General features: G+C 48.4%; 1 protein-coding gene and 1 long non-coding RNA gene across 2 annotated transcripts in view; one reads left to right on the forward strand and one right to left on the reverse strand.

The window, feature by feature from the left end:
* LOC123755062 (nitric oxide synthase, salivary gland-like) overlaps positions 1–10448 on the reverse strand; it is a 199410-nt gene extending 188962 nt beyond the window's left edge. Inside the window, exon 1 of the mRNA XM_069332947.1 lies at positions 10061–10448. The gene's annotated coding sequence lies outside the window, so the exon portion shown is untranslated. The remainder of the gene's footprint in view (positions 1–10060) is intronic.
* LOC123755063 (uncharacterized) overlaps positions 1–23529 on the forward strand; it is a 106956-nt gene that overhangs the window by 63049 nt on the left and 20378 nt on the right. The window lies entirely within an intron of this gene.

A 23529-nucleotide genomic window follows, 5' to 3' on the forward strand; every position in this document is an offset into this window, starting at 1 on the left:
CAACACACAGTGTGAGTGCTGGTGTAACACACAGTGTGAGTGCTGGTGTAACACACAGTGTGAGTGCTGGTACAACACACAGTGTGAGTGCTGGTACAACACACAGTGTGAGTGCTGGTACAACACACAGTGTGAGTGCTGGTACAACACACAGTGTGAGTGCTGGTACAACACACAGTGTGAGTGCTGGTACAACACACAGTGTGAGTGCTGGTACAACACACAGTGTGAGTGCTGGTACAACACACAGTGTGAGTGTTGGTACAACACACAGTGTGAGTGCTGGTACAACACACAGTGTGAGTGTTGGTACAACACACAGTGTGAGTGCTGGTACAACACACAGTGTGAGTGCTGGTACAACACACAGTGTGAGTGCTGGTACAACACACAGTGTGAGTGTTGGTACAACACACAGTGTGAGTGCTGGTACAACACACAGTGTGAGTGTTGGTACAACACACAGTGTGAGTGCTGGTACAACACACAGTGTGAGTGTTGGTACAACACAGTGTGAGTGCTGGTACAACACACAGTGTGAGTGCTGGTACAACACACAGTGTGAGTGCTGGTACAACACACAGTGTGAGTGTTGGTACAACACACAGTTGTGAGTGCTGGTACAACACACAGTGTGAGTGTTGGTACAACACACAGTGTGAGTGTTGGTACAACACACAGTGTGAGTGTTGGTACAACACACAGTGTGAGTGCTGGTACAACACACAGTGTGAGTGCTGGTACAAACAGTGTGAGTGCTGGTACAACACACAGTGTGAGTGCTGGTACAACACACAGTGTGAGTGTTGGTACAACACACAGTGTGAGTGTTGGTACAACACACAGTGTGAGTGCTGGTGTAACACAGTGTGAGTGTTGGTACAACACACAGTGTGAGTGTTGGTACGACACACAGTGTGAGTGTTGGTACAACACACAGTGTGAGTGTTGGTACAACACACAGTGTGAGTGTTGGTACAACACACAGTGTGAGTGTTGGTGTAACACAGTGTGAGTGCTGGTACAACACACAGTGTGAGTGTTGGTACAACACACAGTGTGAGTGTTGGTACAACACACAGTGTGAGTGTTGGTACAACACACAGTGTGAGTGCTGGTGTAACACAGTGTGAGTGTTGGTACAACACACAGTGTGAGTGTTGGTGTAACACACAGTGTGAGTGCTAGTACAACACAGTGTGAGTGCTAGTACAACACACAGTGTGAGTGTTGGTGTAACACAGTGTGAGTGCTGGTGTAACACAGTGTGAGTGTTGGTACAACACACAGTGTGAGTGTTGGTACAACACACAGTGTGAGTGTTGGTGTAACACAGTGTGAGTGCTGGTGTAACACAGTGTGAGTGTTGGTACAACACACAGTGTGAGTGTTGGTACAACACACAGTGTGAGTGTTGGTGTAACACAGTGTGAGTGTTGGTACAACACACAGTGTGAGTGCTGGTACAACACACAGTGTGAGTGCTGGTACAACACACAGTTTGAGTGCTGGTACAACACACAGTGTGAGTGCTGGTGTAACACACAGTGTGAGTGCTGGTGTAACACACAGTGTGAGTGCTGGTACAACACACAGTGTGAGTGCTGGTACAACACACAGTGTGAGTGCTGGTACAACACACAGTGTGAGTGCTGGTACAACACACAGTGTGAGTGCTGGTACAACACACAGTGTGAGTGCTGGTACAACACACAGTGTGAGTGCTGGTACAACACACAGTTTGAGTGTTGGTTACAACACACAGGTGAGTGCTGGTACAACACACAGTGTGAGTGTTGGTACAACACACAGTGTGAGTGCTGGTACAACACACAGTGTGAGTGCTGGTACAACACACAGTGTGAGTGCTGGTACAACACACAGTGTGAGTGTTGGTACAACACACAGTGTGAGTGCTGGTACAACACACAGTGTGAGTGTTGGTACAACACACAGTGTGAGTGCTGGTACAAACACACAGTGTGAGTGTTGGTACAACACAGTGTGAGTGCTGGTACAACACACAGTGTGAGTGCTGGTACAACACACAGTGTGAGTGCTGGTACAACACACAGTGTGAGTGTTGGTACAACACACAGTGTGAGTGCTGGTACAACACACAGTGTGAGTGTTGGACAACACACAGTGTGAGTGTTGGTACAACACACAGTGTGAGTGTTGGTACAACACACAGTGTGAGTGCTGGTACAACACACAGTGTGAGTGCTGGTACAACAGTGTGAGTGCTGGTACAACACACAGTGTGAGTGCTGGTACAACACACAGTGTGAGTGGTGGTGTAACACACAGTGTGAGTGCTGGTGTAACACACAGTGTGAGTGCTGGTACAACACACAGTGTGAGTGCTGGTACAACACACAGTGTGAGTGTTGGTACAACACACAGTGTGAGTGCTGGTACAACACACAGTGTGAATGTTGGTACAACACAGTGTGAGTGCTGGTACAACACACAGTGTGAGTGTTGGTGTAACACACAGTGTGAGTGTTGGTACAACACACAGTGTGAGTGTTGGTACAACACACAGTGTGAGTGCTGGTACAACACACAGTGTGAGTGCTGGTACAACACACAGTGTGAGTGCTGGTACAACACACAGTGTGAGTGCTGGTACAACACACAGTGTGAGTGCTGGTACAACACACAGTGTGAGTGCTGGTACAACACACAGTGTGAGTGCTGGTACAACACACAGTGTGAGTGCTGGTACAACACACAGTGTGAGTGCTGGTACAACACACAGTGTGAGTGCTGGTACAACACACAGTGTGAGTGCTGGTACAACACACAGTGTGAGTGCTGGTACAACACACAGTGTGAGTGCTGGTACAACACACAGTGTGAGTGCTGGTACAACACACACAGTGCGAGCGCTGATGCATCACACAGTGTTTTTTTTTTGTTGAACAAATAAGTTTGACTACTGCCCCGTTCTAGAATGTAAGCACCATACATCTCGTGTCGTGTTAGTGTTTTTGTGGGACCTCGTAACGGGTCCTGGAGCGTGCCGCACGCTCACACGTCTGCAATTACACGCGTGAGAGCACAAGTACTCCGGTACTCTCCGTGTGTGTGTGTGTACTGGTCACTACCACTACCGCACCAGATGTCTACCACGCCTCAAGGCCACTACTCTCTCCGGTACTGATTATTTAGTAATCCCAAGTTTTGATATATTTGTTGGGCTTAAACACGTAAGTTGAGCATCACTTTTGCCCGTAGTCACGTGGAGGCTGAGTTTACCAGCCCGTAGTCACGTGGAGGCTGAGTTTACCAGCCCGTTGTCACGTGGAGGCTGAGTTTACCAGCCCGTTGTCACGTGGAGGCTGAGTTTACCAGCCCGTTGTCACGTGGAGGCTGAGTTTACCAGCCCGTTGTCACGTGGAGGCTGAGTTTACCAGCCCGTTGTCACGTGGAGGCTGAGTTTACCAGCCCGTTGTCACGTGGAGGCTGAGTTTACCAGCCCGTTGTCACGTGGAGGCTGAGTTTACCAGCCCGATGTCACGTGGAGGCTGAGTTTACCAACCCGATGTCACGTGGAGGCTGAGTCTGCCAGCCCGTTGTCACGTGGAGGCTGAGTTTACCAGCCCGTTGTCACGTGGAGGCTGAGTTTACCAGACCGTTGTCACGTGGAGGCTGAGTCTGCCAGCCCGTTGTCACGTTGAGGCTGAGTTTACCAGCCCGTTGTCACGTGGAGGCTGAGTTTACCAGACCGTTGTCACGTGGAGGCTGAGTCTGCCAGCCCGTTGTCACGTGGAGGCTGAGTTTACCAGCCCGTTGTCACGTGGAGGCTGAGTTTACCAGCCCGATGTCACGTGGAGGCTGAGTTTACCAGCCCGATGTCACGTGGAGGCTGAGTTTACCAGCCCGATGTCACGTGGAGGCTGAGTTTACCAGCCCGTTGTCACGTGGAGGCTGAGTCTGCCAGCCCGTTGTCACGTGGAGGCTGAGTTTACCAGCCCGTTGTCACGTGGAGGCTGAGTTTACCAGACCGTTGTCACGTGGAGGCTGAGTTTACCAGACCGTTGTCACGTGGAGGCTGAGTTTACCAGCCAGTGAACACGTGAACTGTTCCTCTAATGTTACTCTCTCCTCATTTAACTTCCTTAGCCATATATATTGTTTAATTCTGTATAAACTTAATTTAATGTTAAGTTAGAGTTACGTGAGAAAGTGAGGCTGGAGCCGTCTAGTGATGTCACGCGCATCTTCATGTCTACACGAGTGTTACCAATGGCAAGCTGGAGAATGAATGCTCGCTGATCGGGTCATGCGCTTGGTAACGGCAGCCAGCGTGAGGGTGGTAACGCTGGTAGAACACACATAACAACAGCGTGAGGTTGGTAACGCTGGTCCAACACATAACAACAACGTGAAGTTGGTAACGCTGGTCCAACACATAACAATAGCGTGAGGTTGGTAACGCTGGTAGAACACACATATCAATAGCGTGAGGTTGGTAACGCTGGCCCACACACATAACAACAACGTGAGGTTGGTAACGCTGGTCCAACACACAACAACAGCGTGAGGTTGGTAACGCTGGTCCAACACATAACAACAACGTGAGGTTGGTAACGCTGGCCCACACACATAACAACAGCATGAGGTTGGTAACGCTGGCCCACACACATAACAACAGCTTGAGGTTGATAACGCTGGTCCAACACACAACAGCGTGAGGTTGGTAACGCTGGCCCAACACATAACAACAGCGTGAGGTTGGTAACGCTGGTCCAACACACAACAGCGTGAGGTTGGTATCGCTGGCCCAACACATAACAACAGCGTGAGGTTGGTAACGCTGGTCCAACACATAACAATAGCGTGAGGTTGGTAACGCTGGTCCAACACATAACAACATCGTGAGGTTGGTAACGCTGGTCCAACACACAACAGCGTGAGGTTGGTAACGCTGGTCCAACACACAACAGCGTGAGGTTGGTAACGCTGGTCCAACACACAACAGCGTGAGGTTGGTAACGCTGGTCCAACACACATAACAACAACGTGAGGTTGGTAACGCTGGTCCAACACACAACAGCGTGAGGTTGGTAACGCTGGTCCAACACATAACAACAGCGTGAGGTTGGTAACGCTGGTCCAACACACAACAGCGTGAGGTTGGTAACGCTGGTCCAACACACATAACAACAACGTGAGGTTGGTAACGCTAGCCCACACACATAACAACAGCGTGAGGTTGGTAACGCTGGTCCAACACATAACAACAGCGTGAGGTTGGTAACGCTGGTCCACACACATAACAATAGCGTGAGGTTGGTAACGCTGGTCCAACACATAACAACATCGTGAGGTTGGTAACGCTGGTCCAACACATAACAACAACGTGAGGTTGGTAACGCTGGTCCACACACATAACAATAGCGTGAGGTTGGTAACGCTGGTCCAACACATAACAACATCGTGAGGTTGGTAACGCTGGTCCAACACACAACAGCGTGAGGTTGGTAACGCTGGCCCAACACACAATAGCGTGAGGTTGGTAACGCTGGCCCAACACACAATAGCGTGAGGTGGTAACGCTGGCCCAACACACAATAGCGTGAGGTGGTAACGCTGGCCCAACACACAACAGCGTGAGGTTGGTAACGCTGGCCCAACACACAATAGCGTGAGGTGGTAACGCTGGCCCAACACACAATAGCGTGAGGTGGTAACGCTGGCCCAACACACAACAGCGTGAGGTTGGTAACGCTGGCCCAACACACAATAGCGTGAGGTGGTAACGCTGGCCCAACACACAATAGCGTGAGGTGGTAACGCTGGCCCAACACACAATAGCGTGAGGTTGGTAACGCTGGCCCAACACACAATAGCGTGAGGTGGTAACGCTGGCCCAACACACAATAGCGTGAGGTGGTAACGCTGGCCCAACACACAACAGCGTGAGGTTGGTAACGCTGGCCCAACACACAATAGCGTGAGGCGGTAACGCTGGCCCAACACACAATAGCGTGAGGTGGTAACGCTGGCCCAACACACAACAGCGTGAGGTTGGTAACGCTGGCCCAACACACAATAGCGTGAGGTTGGTAACGCTGGCCCAACACACAATAGCGTGAGGTGGTAACGCTGGTCCAACACACAACAACAACATAAGGTTGGTAACGCTGACCCAACACACAATAGCGTGAGGTTGGTAACGCTGGCCACACACATAACAATAGCGTGAGGTTGGTAACGCTGGTCCAACACACAACAACAGCGTGAGGTTGGTAACGCTGGCCCAACACACACAACAACAGCGTGAGGTTGGTAACGCTGGTCAAACACACAACAACAGCGTGAGGTTGGTAACGCTGGCCCACACACACAACAACAGCGTGAGGTTGGTAACGCTGGTCCAACACACAACAACAGCGTGAGGTTGGTAACGCTGGTCCAACACACAACAACAGCGTGAGGTTGGTAACGCTGGCCCACACACACAACAACAACGTGAGGTTGGTAACGCTGGTCCACACACATAACAGCAACGTGAGGTTGGTAACGCTGGTCCACACACATAACAGCAACGTGAGGTTGGTAACGCTGGTCCAACACACAACAACGTGAGGTTGGTAACGCTGGTCCAACACACAACAACAACGTGAGGTTGGTAACGCTGGTCCAACACACAACAACAGCGTGAGGTTGGTAACGCTGGCCCACACACACAACAACAACGTGAGGTTGGTAACGCTGGTCCACACACATAACAGCAACGTGAGGTTGGTAACGCTGGCCCAACACATAACAACAGCAACGTGAGGTTGGTAACGCTGGCCCAACACACAACAGCGTGAGGTTGGTAACGCTGGTCCAACACATAACAACAGCGTGAGGTTGGTAACGCTGGTCCACACACATAACAATAGCGTGAGGTTGGTAACGCTGGTCCAACACATAACAACATCGTGAGGTTGGTAACGCTGGTCCAACACACAACAACAGCGTGAGGTTGGTAACGCTGGCCCACACACACAACAACAACGTGAGGTTGGTAACGCTGGTCCACACACATAACAGCAACGTGAGGTTGGTAACGCTGGTCCACACACATAACAGCAACGTGAGGTTGGTAACGCTGGTCCAACACACAACAACGTGAGGTTGGTAACGCTGGTCCAACACACAACAACGTGAGGTTGGTAACGCTGGTCCAACACACAACAACAACGTGAGGTTGGTAACGCTGGCCCACACACATAACAACGTGAGGTTGGTAACGCTGGTCCACACACATAACCTACCCCAAGTAAAATAATGTTAGTCGTCTTGCCTCTAACGGTAAAGTGTCAACACATTCCTTAACTTCTGAGGAACTTCTTAAGGGGCCTCGTAGCCTGGAAGGGGCCTCGTAGCCTGGTGGATAACGCGCAGGACTCGTAATTCTGTGGCACGGGTTCGATTCCCGCACGAGGCAGAAACAAATGGGCAAAGTTTCTTTCACCCTGAATGCCCCTTGTTACCTAGCAGTAAATAGGTACCTGGGAGTTAGTCAGCTGTCACGGGCTGCTTCCTGGGGGTGGAGGCCTGGTCGAGGACCGGGCCGCGAGGACACTAAAGCCCCGAAATCATCTCAAGATAACCTCAAGAACTCATGAAAATTTATTTAAAAAAATAGTTATATAATTCAGTTGTTTATTTTGTCTTATTTACACGTTGCTTTAATACTCAAAACAATGTGAGTTTTCAGTTTTAAAGCGCAGTAACAGACAAGTGGAATCATAACCAAACAAGAAAACAAAGTTTCTCTGACTTAGGTGAATGTAAACAGATGTTTGATGTGTTGAGTTATCTTTATACAACATATTAAAACACTTTTTCTGGGATCCAATCTGTATTATTTTCGACATCCCAGACGCGCACTGAGACAATTGTTCATACAGTCTATGAACGAGGCGCCGTCATTGAGCAGTGATTGTCTTGTATGATGGTGTATAATATTTGTGTATTAATGTATGCGTATAGTCAGGGAACATGTCCTAATTGTCGTGCACCTTATATCACTACAACAACACTATCCTTCACATTATTACATATAATATAATTCATACAATACTCCAGCACTGGGATAATACTCCAACACTGGGACAATACTCCAGCACTGGGACAATACTCCAGCACTGGGACAATACTCCAACACTGGGACAATACTCCTACACTGGGACAATACTCCTACACTGGGACAATACTCCAACACTGAGACAATACTCCAACACTGGGACAATACTCCAGCACTGGGACAATACTCCAGCACTGGGACAATACTCCAACACTGGGACAATACTCCAACACTGGGACAATACTCCAACACTGGGACAATACTCCAACACTGGGACAATACTCCTACACTGGGACAATACTCCTACACTGGGACAATACTCCAACACTGAGACAATACTCCAGCACTGGGACAATACTCCAGCACTGGGACAATACTCCAGCACTGGGACAATACTCCAGCACTGGGACAATACTCCAGCACTGGGACAATACTCCAGCACTGGGACAATACTCCAACACTGGGACAATACTCCAACACTGGGACAATACTCCAGCACTGTGACAATACTCCAACACTGGGACAATACTCCAACACTGGGACAATACTCCAGCACTGGGACAATACTCCAACACTGGGACAATACTCCAACACTGGGACAATACAACACGTCAACAACACAGAAGTGCTCCCAAGTTGACCCTGTGAGAAACAAACGTGACTTACCCCCCGTCCCCCGTACATATGCTGGCGTCAGCTTGGTAGCACACATATTAGGCTGGTACATAAGCTGGAGAGACAGGCAGGTGTAGCTGGTAAGGTGCTCCAGTGGATAAGGGAGTACCTAAGCAATAGGAAGCAGAGAGTTACGGTGAGGGGTGAGACCTCCGATTGGCGTGAAGTCACCAGTGGAGTCCCACAGGGCTCTGTACTCGGTCCTATTTTGTTTCTGATATATGTAAATGATCTCCCGGAGGGTATCGATTCATTTCTCTCAATGTTTGCGGACGATGCTAAAATTATGAGAAGGATTAAAACAGAAGAGGACTGTTTGAGGCTTCAAGAAGACCTAGACAAGCTGAAGGAATGGTCGAACAAATGGTTGTTAGAGTTTAACCCAACCAAATGTAATGTAATGAAGATAGGTGTAGGGAACAGGAGGCCAGATACAAGTTATCATCTAGGAGAGGAAATTCTTCAGGAGTCAGAGAAGGAAAAAGACTTGGGGGTTGATATCACGCCGAGCCTGTCTCCTGCAGCACATATCAAGCGGATAACATCAGCGGCATATGCCAGGCTGGCCGACATACGTACGGCATTCAGAAACTTGTGTAAAGAATCATTCAGAACTTTGTATACCACATATGTCAGGCCAATCCTGGAGTATGCAGCTCCAGCATGGAGTCCATATCTAGTCAAGGATAAGACTAAACTGGAAAAGGTTCAAAGGTTTGCCACCAGACTAGTACCCGAGCTGAGAGGTATGAGCTACGAGGAGAGACTACGGGAATTAAACCTCACTTCGCTGGAAGACTGAAGAGTTAGGGGGACATGATCACCACATTCAAGATTCTAAAGGGAATTGATAGGGTAGATAAAGACAGACTATTTAACACAAGGGGAACACGCACAAGGGGACACAGGTGGAAACTGAGCGCCCAAATGAGCCACAGAGATATTAGAAAGAACTTTTTTAGTGTCAGAGTGGTTGACAAGTGGAATGCATTAGGAAGTGATGTGGTGGAGGCTGACTCCATACACAGTTTCAAGTGTAGATATGATAGAGCCCAATAGGCTCAGGAATCTGTACACCTGTTGATTGACGATTGAGAGGCGGGACCAAAGAGCCAGAGCTCAACGCCCGCAAACACAACTAGGTGAGTACACATCCACTCCCCCCAGAAACAATCTACCATTTGCGGGCTATTCATACCCATGCCGCCTCATCGGTGGCTCTTCAACAATCAATCAGTCTGAACCTTAACTCAGTGCGCTCCGCGCTGGTTGCCTACTTCAGGGAAATATTACCTCTGTGTGTGAAGAAGATAAGTGCGGGTGTTGTGTGACTACGACGCCACCAGTGAGGTCTGCTTGCGACTGGACCAGCCACGAAGAGGTTGCCTTCTGAAGAAGGTCGTGAACAGTGATCTATTTTGCCGTCCGCTCGCCCTTATATAACCTGGGTTATATAACAAAGAAAGTCAAGGTAAGGATGTAGAGACGTGACCACCAGTCACCTTATGCATGGCTGGTCTCCTTGAGCACATCCGGTGTCCTTCAGAATTCATCTCATATGTAAACATCAAAACGAATCTTCAAGGTTGTTACTCATCTCAATGCCCTTTCTCTCAAGTATTTGTACTGATGATGACTTTACTGGATGACTGCTACCTGTGCAGGGCTAGTCATAGGTGGGCCGGGCTCAAGCCACGCGCATTCCTTTGCATAAAATGGCAAATCAACCAAATTTTTTATCTAGCTAAATAATACCATCCACACTAAGATGACAGGAATGAGGGAAGGTGAAGAAGTAGGTGAACGGTAAGGAAGCAGGTGACAGGTAGGGAGGGTGGTGATGTGCAGGGAAGGTGGTGATGAGCAGGGAAGGTGGTGACGTGCAGGGAAGGTGGTGACGTGCAGGGAGGGTGGTGACGTGCAGGGAGGGTGGTGATAAGCAGGGAAGATGGTGATGAGCAGGGAAGGTGGTGATGTGCAGGGAAGGTGATGTGCAGGGAAGGTGGTGACGTGCAGGGCAGGTGGTGACGTGCAGGGCAGGTGGTGATGTGCAGGGAGGGTGGTGACGTGCAGGGAAGGTGGTGACGTGCAGGGAAGGTGGTGACGTGCAGGGAAGGTGGTGACGTGCAGGGAAGGTGGTGACGTGCAGGGAAGGTGGTGACGTCCAGGGAAGGTGTTGATGTGCAGGGAAGATGGTGACGTGCAGGGAAGGTGGTGATGTGCAGGGAAGGTGGTGACGTGCAGGGAAGGTGGTGATGTGCAGGGAAGGTGGTGACGTGCAGGGAGGGTGGTGACGTGCAGGGAAGGTGGTGACGTGCAGGGAAGGTGGTGATGTGCAGGGAAGGTGGTGACGTGCAGGGAGGGTGGTGACGTGCAGGGAAGGTGGTGATGTGCAGGGAAGGTGGTGACGTGCAGGGAAGGTGGTGACGTGCAGGGAAGGTGGTGACGTGCAGGGAAGGTGGTGATGAGCAGGGAAGGTGGTGATGTGCAGGGAAGGTGGTGACGTGCAGGGAAGGTGGTGATGTGCAGGGAAGGTGGTGACGTGCAGGGAAGGTGGTGATGAGCAGGGAAGGTGGTGACGTGCAGGGAAGGTGGTGATGTGCAGGGAAGGGGGTGACGTGCAGGGAAGGTGGTGACGTGCAGGGAAGGTGGTGACGTGCAGGGAAGGTGGTGACGTGCAGGGAAGGTGGTGACGTGCAGGGAAGGTGGTGACGTGCAGGGAAGGTGGTGATGAGCAGGGAAGGTGGTGATGTGCAGGGAAGGTGGTGACGTGCAGGGAAGGTAGTGACGTGCAGGGCAGGTAGTGACGTGCAGGGAAGGTGGTGACGTGCAGGGAAGGTAGTGACGTGCAGGGCAGGTGGTGACGTGCAGGGAAGGTAGTGACGTGCAGGGCAGGTAGTGACGTGCAGGGCAGGTGGTGACGTGCAGGGAAGGTGGTGACGTCCAGGGAAGGTGGTGATGTGCAGGGAAGGTGGTGATGTGCAGGGCAGGTAGTGACGTGCAGGGCAGGTAGTGACGTGCAGGGAAGGTGGTGATGAGAAGAGAAGGTGGTGATGAGAAGGGAATGTGTTGACTTTTACTGGGGGACACTCTCTAACCTTGGCTATATATTCTTTATTCCTTTTTTAGAACACTCAGCTTGCGCCTTTTCTACGGGCCGCAGTACCGTCTGAGGAGTCAACTTTAAATTTGCCTCAAACCAGGCGGTCGTTTAATGATTTACCATTCCTCCGTGCTATCATGGGAGGCTTCTCTTTGGAAAAGAGGAGCATGTTTGGTGTTCGTTGTAGGCATCCCTCATCCAACTCCATATGTCTCTCAGTTAAGACTGTAGTGGTTTAGGATAACCTTGGAAAAAGAGCGTTGCTGGGATCCATGTATCCAGGTGCTTGTAATATTTTTGTGTCTCTCAGCAGCAGGTCTCAGGATGTGTCTTAGTTTGTCGGCTGTTTCCCTCAGTACTTGTTCCGGGTAATCTCTGTTCTTAAGAAGGGCTCAAAGGTTCTCTAGTTGTGGGAGTAGGTCCTGTTTATTGCTTCTTATTCTCTTAAGCCTGATTGTCAGTGCGAAAGGTCGGGATGTCTTATTGGACAGTCAATGGCAAGAATCTTATGATAGGTACGAATGGAGGTTCGTTGGTTTTTAATACGTTTTCGTCTGTAGGGTTTTGATCTACTCGTCTATATATATATACTGTTGAATCTAGGAAAGATGTTACATGTTCACTCTGTTCAAGGGTGAACGTTATGTTGCCGTTTACGGTGTTTATCCATGCGAAGAATTTCTGTCCTCCTCCCACTATTATTCCAGAGATGTCATCTGTGTAGCGGAAGAAGGCTATCAGTCCATCTTCTCTATCCAATCCTCCTGGATTCAAAGGTGATGTGGACGTAAATGTCCACTATCGCCACACTGTTTGAGGCTCCGCTCGCTGTACCCTTTATTTGCCTGAATACTCTCCCGTCAAATTTAAGGATTGTGTCTCGCATTACGTGTAAAATTGCTTTCTCTAGTTGCTGTTTTGTTGGTGTCAAAACGATGAGATGTTTGTTCCTCTCTCTCAAAAAAAGTTGCTACTGCCTTTGCCGCCTTTCTCTGTGATATACTCGGGTAGAGCGAGACCACATCCAATGAGAAGAGGAGGAGCCCCTGGTTGTATAGGACCTTTCAGGGTCGGGAATTTATTAAGTTTATTATTAATATGCTAATATATTATAATATTTATCTATATTTGAGAAAATTCCCGTTTTGAATGAAGAGCATGTACAAATTTATGAATACGTATGTGGGGTCGACCGCTGGATGTAATGGACTTGCGTCGAGGACGGGTTGGAGCTTTTTGCGCTGTTAGCCCAGAATTCTTGAATGAAGAGTTTAAGAATATAGAGTAAACTCTACAATATTAAGAATATTAATAATAATAATAATAATAATAATAATAATAATAATAATAATAATAATAATAATTTTTATTTAGGTAAGGTACATACATAAAGAGATTTTACAAAGTTTGTTGGCTTTATAGATAGAGCTAGTACATACAAAGCCTAAAGCCACTATTACGCAAAGCGTTTCGGGCAGGAAAAACATTAATGACTAAAGCTTAAAACTAATGGGTAAAAAGAATAAAATGTGTTGAGAACAAATAAAAATAGAGGTAAAAGAGGGGGGAACATTGTTGAAAAAGCAGCACAAATACAATTACAAATTATTACAGAAAATTACATTCAAACAACGTTGATTTGAAAAACAAAAAAACAAACAAAAAAACATACATGGGTTGACAACAGAGGGGTAAGGTAGGTTACAGGGAATTTATTAGGTATAGCTTCGTTTTTAACTTAAACTGGTTGAGAGAGGTACAGTCTTTAACATGGTTGGGAAGGTCATTCCACATTCTGGGCCCCTTGATTTGTAGAGCATTTCTGGTTTGATTAAGTCGTACTCTAGGAATATCAAAACTGTATTTATTTCTGGTGTGGTGCTCATGGGTTCTGCTACAACCTTCTATGAAGCTTTTGAGATCAGGATTGGCATTATAGTTTAGCGTTTTATATATGTATAATACACATGAGAGAATGTGCAGTGACTTAATGTCTAACATATTCAGAGATTTGAGTAGGGGTACCGAGTGATGTCTGGGGCCAGAATTGGATATTGTCCTAATAGCAGCTTTGTGTTGAGTAATTAGAGGACGTAAGTGAGTTTGGGTAGTAGCCACAGTATTGTAGAGTTTAAGAATATCCACTGAGTTTTTGGGAAGTTCGTCATGGCACAGCACATCGTACATATTATAATAATATATGCAGTGTAAAAATTCGACCAAAAATGGTGTTATGTTAACCACTTTTTTATGGATTCGACAATTTTGTCAAGGCATTGAAACCTTTTGATACACATGTTATTGTTTAATTAAGGAAATATTTTTTTTATAAATTTTTATGAACAGATGGTGTGGTGATGAGGGCAAGATGGTGTGGTGATGAGGGCAAGATGGTGTGGTGATGATGGCAAGATGGTGTGGTGATGAGGGCAAGATGGTGTGGTGATGAGGGCAAGATGGTGTGGTGATGAGGGCAAGATGGTGTGGTGATGAGGGCAAGATGGTGTGGTGATGAGGGCAAGATGGTGTGGTGATGATGGCAAGATGGTGTGGTGATGAGGGCAAGATGGTGTGGTGATGAGGGCAAGATGGTGTGGTGATGAGGGCAAGATGGTGTGGTGATGATGGCAAGATGGTGTGGTGATGAGGGCAAGATGGTGTGGTGATGAGGGCAAGATGGTGTGGTGATGATGGCAAGATGGTGTGGTGATGAGGGCAAGATGGTGTGGTGATGATGGCAAGATGGTGTGGTGATGAGGGCAAGATGGTGTGGTGATGATGGCAAGATGGTGTGGTGATGATGGCAAGATGGTGTGGTGATGATGGCAAGATGGTGTGGTGATGATGGCAAGATGGTGTGGTGATGATGGCAAGATGGTGTGGTGATGATGGCAAGATGGTGTGGTGATGAGGGCAAGATGGTGTGGTGATGATGGCAAGATGGTGTGGTGATGAGGGCAAGATGGTGTGGTGATGATGGCAAGATGGTGTGGTGATGAGGGCAAGATGGTGTGGTGATGATGGCAAGATGGTGTGGTGATGATGGCAAGATGGTGTGGTGATGAGGGCAAGATGGTGTGGTGATGATGGCAAGATGGTGCGGTGATGAGGGCAAGATGGTGTGGTGATGATGGCAAGATGGTGTGGTGATGAGGGCAAGATGGTGTGGTGATGATGGCAAGATGGTGTGGTGATGAGGGCAAGATGGTGTGGTGATGATGGCAAGATGGTGTGGTGATGAGGGCAAGATGGTGTGGTGATGAGGGCAAGATGGTGTGGTGATGAGGGCAAGATGGTGTGGTGATGAGGGCAAGATGGTGTGGTGATGATGGCAAGATGGTGTGGTGATGAGGGCAAGATGGTGTGGTGATGAGGGCAAGATGGTGTGGTGATGAGGGCAAGATGGTGTGGTGATGAGGGCAACATGGTGTGGTGATGAGGGCAAGATGGTGTGGTGATGATGGCAAGATGGTGTGGTGATGAGGGCAAGATGGTGTGGTGATGAGGGCAAGATGGTGTGGTGATGATGGCAAGAAGGTGTGGTGTAGTGATGAGGGCAAGATGGTGTGGTGTAGTGATGAGGGCAAGATGGTGTGGTGTGGTGATGAGGGCAAGATGGTGTGGTGTAGTGATGAGGTCAAGATGGTGTGGTGTAGTGATGAGGGCAAGATGGTGTGGTGTAGTGATGAGGGCAAGATGGTGTGGTGTAGTGATGAGGGCAAGATGGTGTGGTGTAGTGATGAGGGCAAGATGGTGTGGTGTAGTGATGAGGGCAAGATGGTGTGGTGTAGTGATGAGGGCAAGATGGTGTGGTGTAGTGATGAGGGCAAGATGGTGTGGTGTAGTGATGAGGGCAAGATGGTGTGGTGTAGTGATGAGGGCAAGATGGTGTGGTGTAGTGATGAGGGCAAGATGGTGTGGTGTAGTGATGAGGGCAAGATGGTGTGGTGATGAGGGCAAGATGGTGTGGTGTTGTGATGAGGGCAAGATGATGTGGTGATGAGGGCAAGATGGTGTGGTGTTGTGATGAGGGCAAGATGGTGTGGTGTTGTGATGAGGGCCAAATGGTGTGGTGATGATGGCAAGATGGTGTAGTGATGATGGCAAGATGGTGTAGTGATGAGGGCAAGATGGTGTGGTGTGGTGATGAGGGCAAGATGGTGTGGTGTGGTGATGAGGGGAAGATGGTGTGGTGATGATGGCAAGATGGTGTGGTGATGAGGGCAAGATGGTGTGGTGTGGTGATGAGGGCAAGATGGTGTGGTGTGGTGATGAGGGCAAGATGGTGTGGTGATGATGGCAAGATGGTGTGGTGATGAGGGCAAGATGGTGTGGTGATGATGGCAAGAAGGTGTGGTGTAGTGATGAGGGCAAGATGGTGTGGTGATGAGGGCAAGATGGTGTGGTGTAGTGATGAGGGCAAGATGGTGTGGTGATGAGGGCAAGATGGTGTGGTGTTGTGATGAGGGCAAGATGGTGTGGTGTTGTGATGAGGGCAAGATGGTGTGGTGATGATGGCAAGATGGTGTAGTGATGAGGGCAAGATGGTGTGGTGTGGTGATGAGGGCAAGATGGTGTGGTGTGGTGATGAGGGCAAGATGGTGTGGTGATGATGGCAAGATGGTGTGGTGATGAGGGCAAGATGGTGTGGTGATGAGGGCAAGATGGTGTGGTGTGGTGATGAGGGCAAGATGGTGTGGTGATGATGGCAAGATGGTGTGGTGATGAGGGCAAGATGGTGTGGTGATGATGGCAAGATGGTGTGGTGATGAGGGCAAGATGGTGTAGTGATGAGGGCAAGATGGTGTGGTGTGGTGATGAGGGCAAGATGGTGTGGTGATAATGGCAAGATGGTGTGGTGATGAGGGCAGGATGGTGTGGTGATGATGGCAAGATGGTGTGGTGATGAGGGCAAGATGGTGTGGTGATGATGGCAAGATGATGTGGTGATGAGGGCAGGATGGTGTGGTGATGAGGGCGAGATGGTGTGGTGTGGTGATGAGAACAAGATGGTGTGGTGATGAGGGCAAGATGGTGTGGTGATGAGGGCAAGATGGTGTGGTGATGATGGCAAGATGGTGTGGTGATGAGGGCAAGATGGTGTGGTGATGAGGGCAAGATGGTGTGGTGATGACGGCAAGATGGTGTGGTGATGACGGCAAGATGGTGTGGTGATGATGGCAAGATGGTGTGGTGTGGTGATGATGGCAAGATGGTGTGGTGATGAGGGCAAGATGGTGTGGTGATGATGGCAAGATGGTGTGGTGGTGATGATGGCAAGATGGTGAGGTGATGATGGCAAGATGGTGTGGTGTGGTGATGATGGCAAGATGGTGTGGTGATGAGGGCAAGATGGTGTGGTGATGATGGCAAGATGGTGTGGTGATGAGGGCAAGATGGTGTGGTGATGATGGCAAGATGGTGTGGTGTGGTTATGAGGGCAAGATGGTGTTGTGATGAGGGCAAGATGGTGTGGTGATGATGGAGAGATGGTGTGGTGATGAGGGCAAGATGGTGTGGTGATGAGGGCAAGATGGTGTGGTGATGAGGGCAAGATGGTGTGGTGATGAGGGCAAGATGGTGTGGTGATGAGGGCAAGATGGTGTGGTGATGAGGGCAAGATGGTGTGGTGATGAGGGCAAGATGGTGTGGTGATGAGGGCAAGATGGTGTGGTGATGAGGGCAAGATGGTGTGGTGATGAGGGCAAGATGGTGTGGTGATGAGGGCAAGATGGTGTGGTGATGAGGGGAAGATGGTGTGGTGATGATGGCAAGATGGTGTGGTGATGAGGGCAAGATGGTGTGGTGTGGTGATGAGGGCAAGATGGTGTGGTGTGGTGATGAAGGCAAGATGGTGTGGTGATGAGGGCAAGATGGTGTGGTGTGGTGATGAAGGCAAGATGGTGTGGTAATGAGGGCAAGATGGTGTTGTGATGAAGGCAAGATGGTGTTGTGATGAGGGCAAGATAGTGTGGTGATGAGGGCAAGATGGTGTGGTGATGAGGGCAAGATGGTGTGGTGATGAGGGCATTATGGTGTGGTGTAGTGATGAGGGCAAGATGGTGTGGTGATGAGGGCAAGATGGTGTACTCACCTAATTGTGCTTGTGGGGGTTGCACTCTGGCTCTTTCGTTCCGCTTCTCAACTGTCAATCAACTAATGTACAGGTTCCTGAGCCTCTATCATATCTGCACTTGAAGCTGTGTATGGAGTCAGCCTCCACCACATCACTTCCTAATGCATTCCATTTGTCTACTACTCTGACACTGAAACAAAAATCTAACGTCTCTATGGCCGGTCGGCCGAGGGGACAGCATGCTGGGCTTGTGATCCTGTGGTCCTGGGTTCGATCCCAGGCGCCGGCGAGAAACATTGGGCAGAGTTTCTTTCACCCTATGCCCCTGTTACCTAGCAATAAAATTGGTACCTGGGTGTTAGTCAGCTGTCACGGGCTGCTTCCTGGGGGTGGAGGCCTGGTCGAGGACCGGGCCGCGGGGACACTAAAAAGCCCCGAAATCATCTCAAGATAACCTCAAGAACCTCAAGAAAAAGATGGCTCATTTGGGCACTCAATTTCCACCTGTGTCCCCCTTGTGCGTCTGCCCCTTGTGTTAAAATGCCTGTCTTTATCTACCATATCAATTCCTCTGAGAATCTTGTATGTGGTGATCCGGTGCCCTCTAACTCTTCTGTCTCCCAGTGACGTGACGTTTAATTCCCGTAGTCTCTCCTCGTAGCTCATACCCCTCAGTTCGGGTACTAGTCTGGTGGCAAACCTTTGAGCCTTTTCCAGTTTAGTCTTATGCTTGACTAGATATGGACTTAATGCTGGGGCCGCATACTCCAGGATTGGTTTGACATATGTGGTATATATTGTTCTGAAAGATTCCTTACACAAGTTTCTGAAGGCCGTTCTTATGTTAGCCAACTTATAATATGCCGCTGATGTTATCCTCTTGATATGAGCTTCAGGGGACAGGTCTGGCGTGATAACCCCCAGGTCTTTCTCTCTCTCTGACTCTTGAATTATTTCATCTCCCAAATGATACCATGTATCTGGTCTCCTGGTCCCTATACCTATCTTCATTACATTACATTTGCTTGGGTTAAACTTTAACAACTATTTGTTCGACCATTCCTGTAGCTTGTCCAGGTCTTCTTGAAGCCTCAAGCTATCCTCCTCTGTCTTAATCCTCCTCATAATTTTGGCGTCATCAGCAAACATTGAGAGGAATGAGTCTATACCCTTCGGGAGATCATTTACGTATATCAGAAACAGGATAGGTCCGAGTACAGGTCCCTGTGGGACTCCACTGGTGACTTCACGCCAATCTAAGGTCTCACCCCTGACTGTAACTCTCTACTTCCTATTGCTTAGGTACTCCCTTATCCACTGGAGCGCCCTACCATTTACTCCTGCCTGTTTCTCCAGCTTATGCATCAGCCATTTATGGGGTACTGTGTCAAATGCTTCCCGACAGTCCAAAAAAATTCAGTCCGCCCATCCTTCTCTTTCTTGCTTAATCTTTGTCACCTGATCGTAGAATTCTATAAAGCCTGTAAGGCAAGATTTACCCTCCCTGAACCCATGTTGATGGGTTGTCATGAAGTCCCTTCTCTCCAGATGTGTTACTCGGTTTTTTCTCACGATCTTCTCCATCACCTTGCATGGTATACAAGTTAAGGACACTGGCCTGTAGTTCAGTGCCTGTCGTCTGTCACCCTTTTTGTATATTGGGGCAACATTAGCCGTCTTCCATATTTCTAGTAAGCCTCCTAACTCCAGTGACCTACTAAACATAATGGAGAGTGGCAAAAATAGTGCTCCTGCACACTCTTTCGATACCCATGGTGAGTCTCCGTCCAGCTCAACAGCCTTTCTCACGTCAGGCTCCAATAGGTGCCTCTTGACCTCATCTCTTGTAATTTTGAACCCTTCCAAGGTCGCCTAGTTTGCTGCCACCTCTCCTAGCGCCATGACCTCTCCTTGTTCTATTGTAAAGACCTCCTGGAACCTCTTGTTGAGTTCTTCACACACTTCTTTGTCATTCATTGTGTACCTGTCCTCACCACTCCTAAGTTTCATCACCTGTTCTTTCACTGTTGTTTTCCTCCTGATGTGACTGTTATTATGTGATGTTGTTGGTGACGATGGTGTTGGTCCTTCCTTTTGGAGAACCAACCCAAAATTCTGTAGAGTTCTTACTTTGACCAGGAGATCACCCTGGATGCTTCTGGCACTTGGAGAGGGGCTCAACGTCACGTTTAGGGGATGCGGCTCTAACACTAGCATCGTTGTCACGCACACACCCCCACTCGAGCCGCCGTGACTCCCCACTCTCTCCTTATGTGGTATGATCTCCTCAATCCCATTTTCTTTGATATTACTCCGCACTACCCTGTCGGCAGCTTCGGTTCTTGGTTCTTTTTCTCTCTCTTTCCTATTTTCTGGGAAGCTTCACTAGGACAAGGGCAAACACCAGCAAATTTGAATACATTTACTGGACAAGGCACATGAACAATACATATACATGTATAATAATATATCTCCAACACTCTATATTATTGTAGTCAGGTTGCACTCCCATACCATCAGGACTATCATCTGCTTATCAAGTGGTATCCTAACTCCTGACTCACCACCTAATACTACCAACCTCATCAAGTAGGTCAAGTCTTATAACACAATGTTGCACTATCAGCCTCACCAAGTGGGTAAATCATGTAGTACAATATGATATTGCCCTACCAACTCTGGAATATATAAATATCTGCAGGCAATTCAGCCTATGGCTATAATTCTATAAATATCAACATAAATATTCCCTGATAAACAACAATGATCAATCAATCAACCTATCAGTCCTAGAACACATATGTATGTCTCTGCAGGTAATCCAGCCTACGATTGTAACTCTATACTTCAGTATAAGTACTTCTTGTCACAAAAATGGTAATCAATCACCCACCTTTCACTGCGTCTTGCACGCTAATGACAACCAAACACTCTACCAACTCCCTACAATTAGTCAACAAGAACTTCCTTTCCACATTTGGGAGTTCACAACCCTGACATCTTCAGGTTTTCCTAGATTCGTCTACCAGGGTCCTCCACAGCTTTCCTGGCTGCTACACCATGAAGTCTTCCTTGAGCAACAATGGTGCTTCACCACCGGTATCACAGAAGCATGTGAAACTCCATTCCACTGCTCCTCTTCTCACAGCTTGAGGTCCTGCTCCTCACTGTATGGCTGCTCTTCCACGGAGCTCAGAACCTTCCACAACCTTGGAGTCTCATCAACTACTCCCTCTCTGCTGGCTTCGAAGTTCTCAGCAACTCCTTCCCCAGACAAATCTGCAACCCATCGACACGCCAATAAAAATGTTTCTGTATAAACACATAAACGAAATAAACCACACAATGTGATTACACCCAACATCTCTCTGCTCTCTACATGCTGTGAGTGTGGACTCCCCTGTTTGGGCTGGTCCATTCTCCGCCTGGTAAGGAGAGGCCTCCAGCTGCTCGAGGCAGCTGGCGACTGGCCCCTCAATTGCCCTCCAGCGGTCGGAGTAGATGGATGTCGCCCCGCCCTCCAGGGCGTTCCTCCATCTTTACTCTCTTATTTTAGGCCTTCTGCCTTAATAAAATATGCCTAATGTGTCAATAAACATTCGCTACGATCCCTGGGCACACGATCAACTATAGGCAATCACTGTAAACTGGTTAAAATTGTGCTTACCACAAAAAGGTCTCCTGCAGGGCGCTCCTCAATGGGGCGGCGACACTCGGGACGCCTCAGGCTACCCTTAGAACTGCTTCAACTGCCCTCTCAACACCTGCAGTTCCTGATTTGAGCTGACACGCCTCCTAACTTATTCCTCAGTCGAGACGTCTGTCCACTTCCTTCCTCTTGAAGGTATATCAAACAGGGGCTCAAACGGAGCACGCCCTCCCCTCACGATTTCTTCAGCTCAAGTGAGCTCAAGCTCCTTTCAAGCGAGCCTCACGCCTCCAACAAACTCTCCACACCTTGTGTCAAGTCATTTACTTACTTTCTGATTCACTACCCACATTCTTAAATTATCTATTAAATCCAATCAGTTATTTTACATATGAATCTTCATGTCTATATTTCTTTGACCTCCTAGTCAGGTCAGGCCTGGTAGAATAATTCTCGAAGGGGAGACTCGTTTTTCGGCTACATGGGATCATAACACTGTGCAGTAGCTTTGGTTCGGTTTTGGCTTTATTAGCTATATCATTTTCATACCTTTTCTCAGATGCTCTTCCCACACTAACATATTCGTTCCTGGTTCTCTGGTATCTCTCTACTTTCTGGTGTTCCGTTATTACAGAAGTTCCTCCACGCCCTTTTGTTCAGCTCCTTTGCTTTCATACATTCCCTATTAAACCACAGATTCTTCTTTTGCTTCTCGGTTTTTTCCTGTCGGGCCGGGATAAACCGGTTTACTGCTTTCTGACACTTTTGGGTGACATAGTCCACCATGTCTTGTACGGACTTAGTTCTTAGTTCTGTGTCCCATAGTATATCCCTTAGGAATTTATTCATCTCCTCATAGTTTCCCTTTCGGTACGCCAGCCCTTTGTTTCCCATTTCTTTTTTGGGAGATAATTTCTAGCTCAACCAGGTACTCAAAGCTCAATACACTATGATCACTCATTCCCAAGAGGGCTTCCAACTTAACTTCCCTTATATCTGACTCATTTAGGTTAAATATCAGATCAAGCGAAGCTGGCTCATCCTCTCCTCTCATTCTTGTCGGTCTCTTGACGTGTTGACTTAGAAAGTTTCTTGTTGCTACATCCAGCAGCTTAGCTCTCCATGCGTCTGCTCCTCCATGTGGGCTTCTGTTCTCCCACTCTATCTTCCCGTGGTTGAAGTCTCCCATGATTAGTAGTCTGGCTCTGTTCCTGGAAGCCACAGAAGCTGCTCTCTCTATTATGTTGATTGTGGCCATGTTGTTTCTATTATATTCCTGTCTTGGTCTTCTATCGTTTGGTGGGGGGTTATATATGACTACTACTATAATTTTCTGTCCTCCAGTTGCTATGGTGCCTGATATGTAGTCACTGAAACCTTAACAGCTCTGATTAACCATCTCTTCAAAACTCCAACCTTTTCTTATCAGCAAAGCTACACCACCTCCTCCTCTCCCTTCTCTCTCTTTCCTCACTACATAGTAGTCCTGTGGAAACACTGCATTTGTTATGGTTTTCGTTAGCTTTGTTTCTGTGAGTGCTATTATATCTGGGTTTTCTTCTAGTGCCCATTCTCCGAGTTCATTTGTTTTATTTGTAATCCCATCTATGTTAGTGTACATTGCCTTGAAGCTCACTTCCATCTGTTCATTTTCTTGTCCCCTTCTTGGTGAGCGTTCTGCTGGTGGGGGAAAGCTGTTCCCTGGGTGTGAAGATCTGTGAGGTGGTTTGCAGGGTCTCAGAGGATTTTGGGGTGGGGGGTGGGGGTTGAAGGGAAGGGGGGGGGGACAGGTAGGGTATGGGGTAAGGAGATAGGGGTACATTGAGGATAAGGGGTGAGGGGGAAGGAGGGATAGGGAGGCTATGGGCTGAAGGGGGAGGTGGGGGGGGGGAAGTGGGAGTGAGGACATGAAGGGAATGGGGGAGGGAATGAAA

Source organism: Procambarus clarkii, chromosome 28 (genome assembly GCF_040958095.1).
Source record: "Procambarus clarkii isolate CNS0578487 chromosome 28, FALCON_Pclarkii_2.0, whole genome shotgun sequence".
Taxonomy (NCBI): domain Eukaryota; kingdom Metazoa; phylum Arthropoda; class Malacostraca; order Decapoda; family Cambaridae; genus Procambarus; species Procambarus clarkii.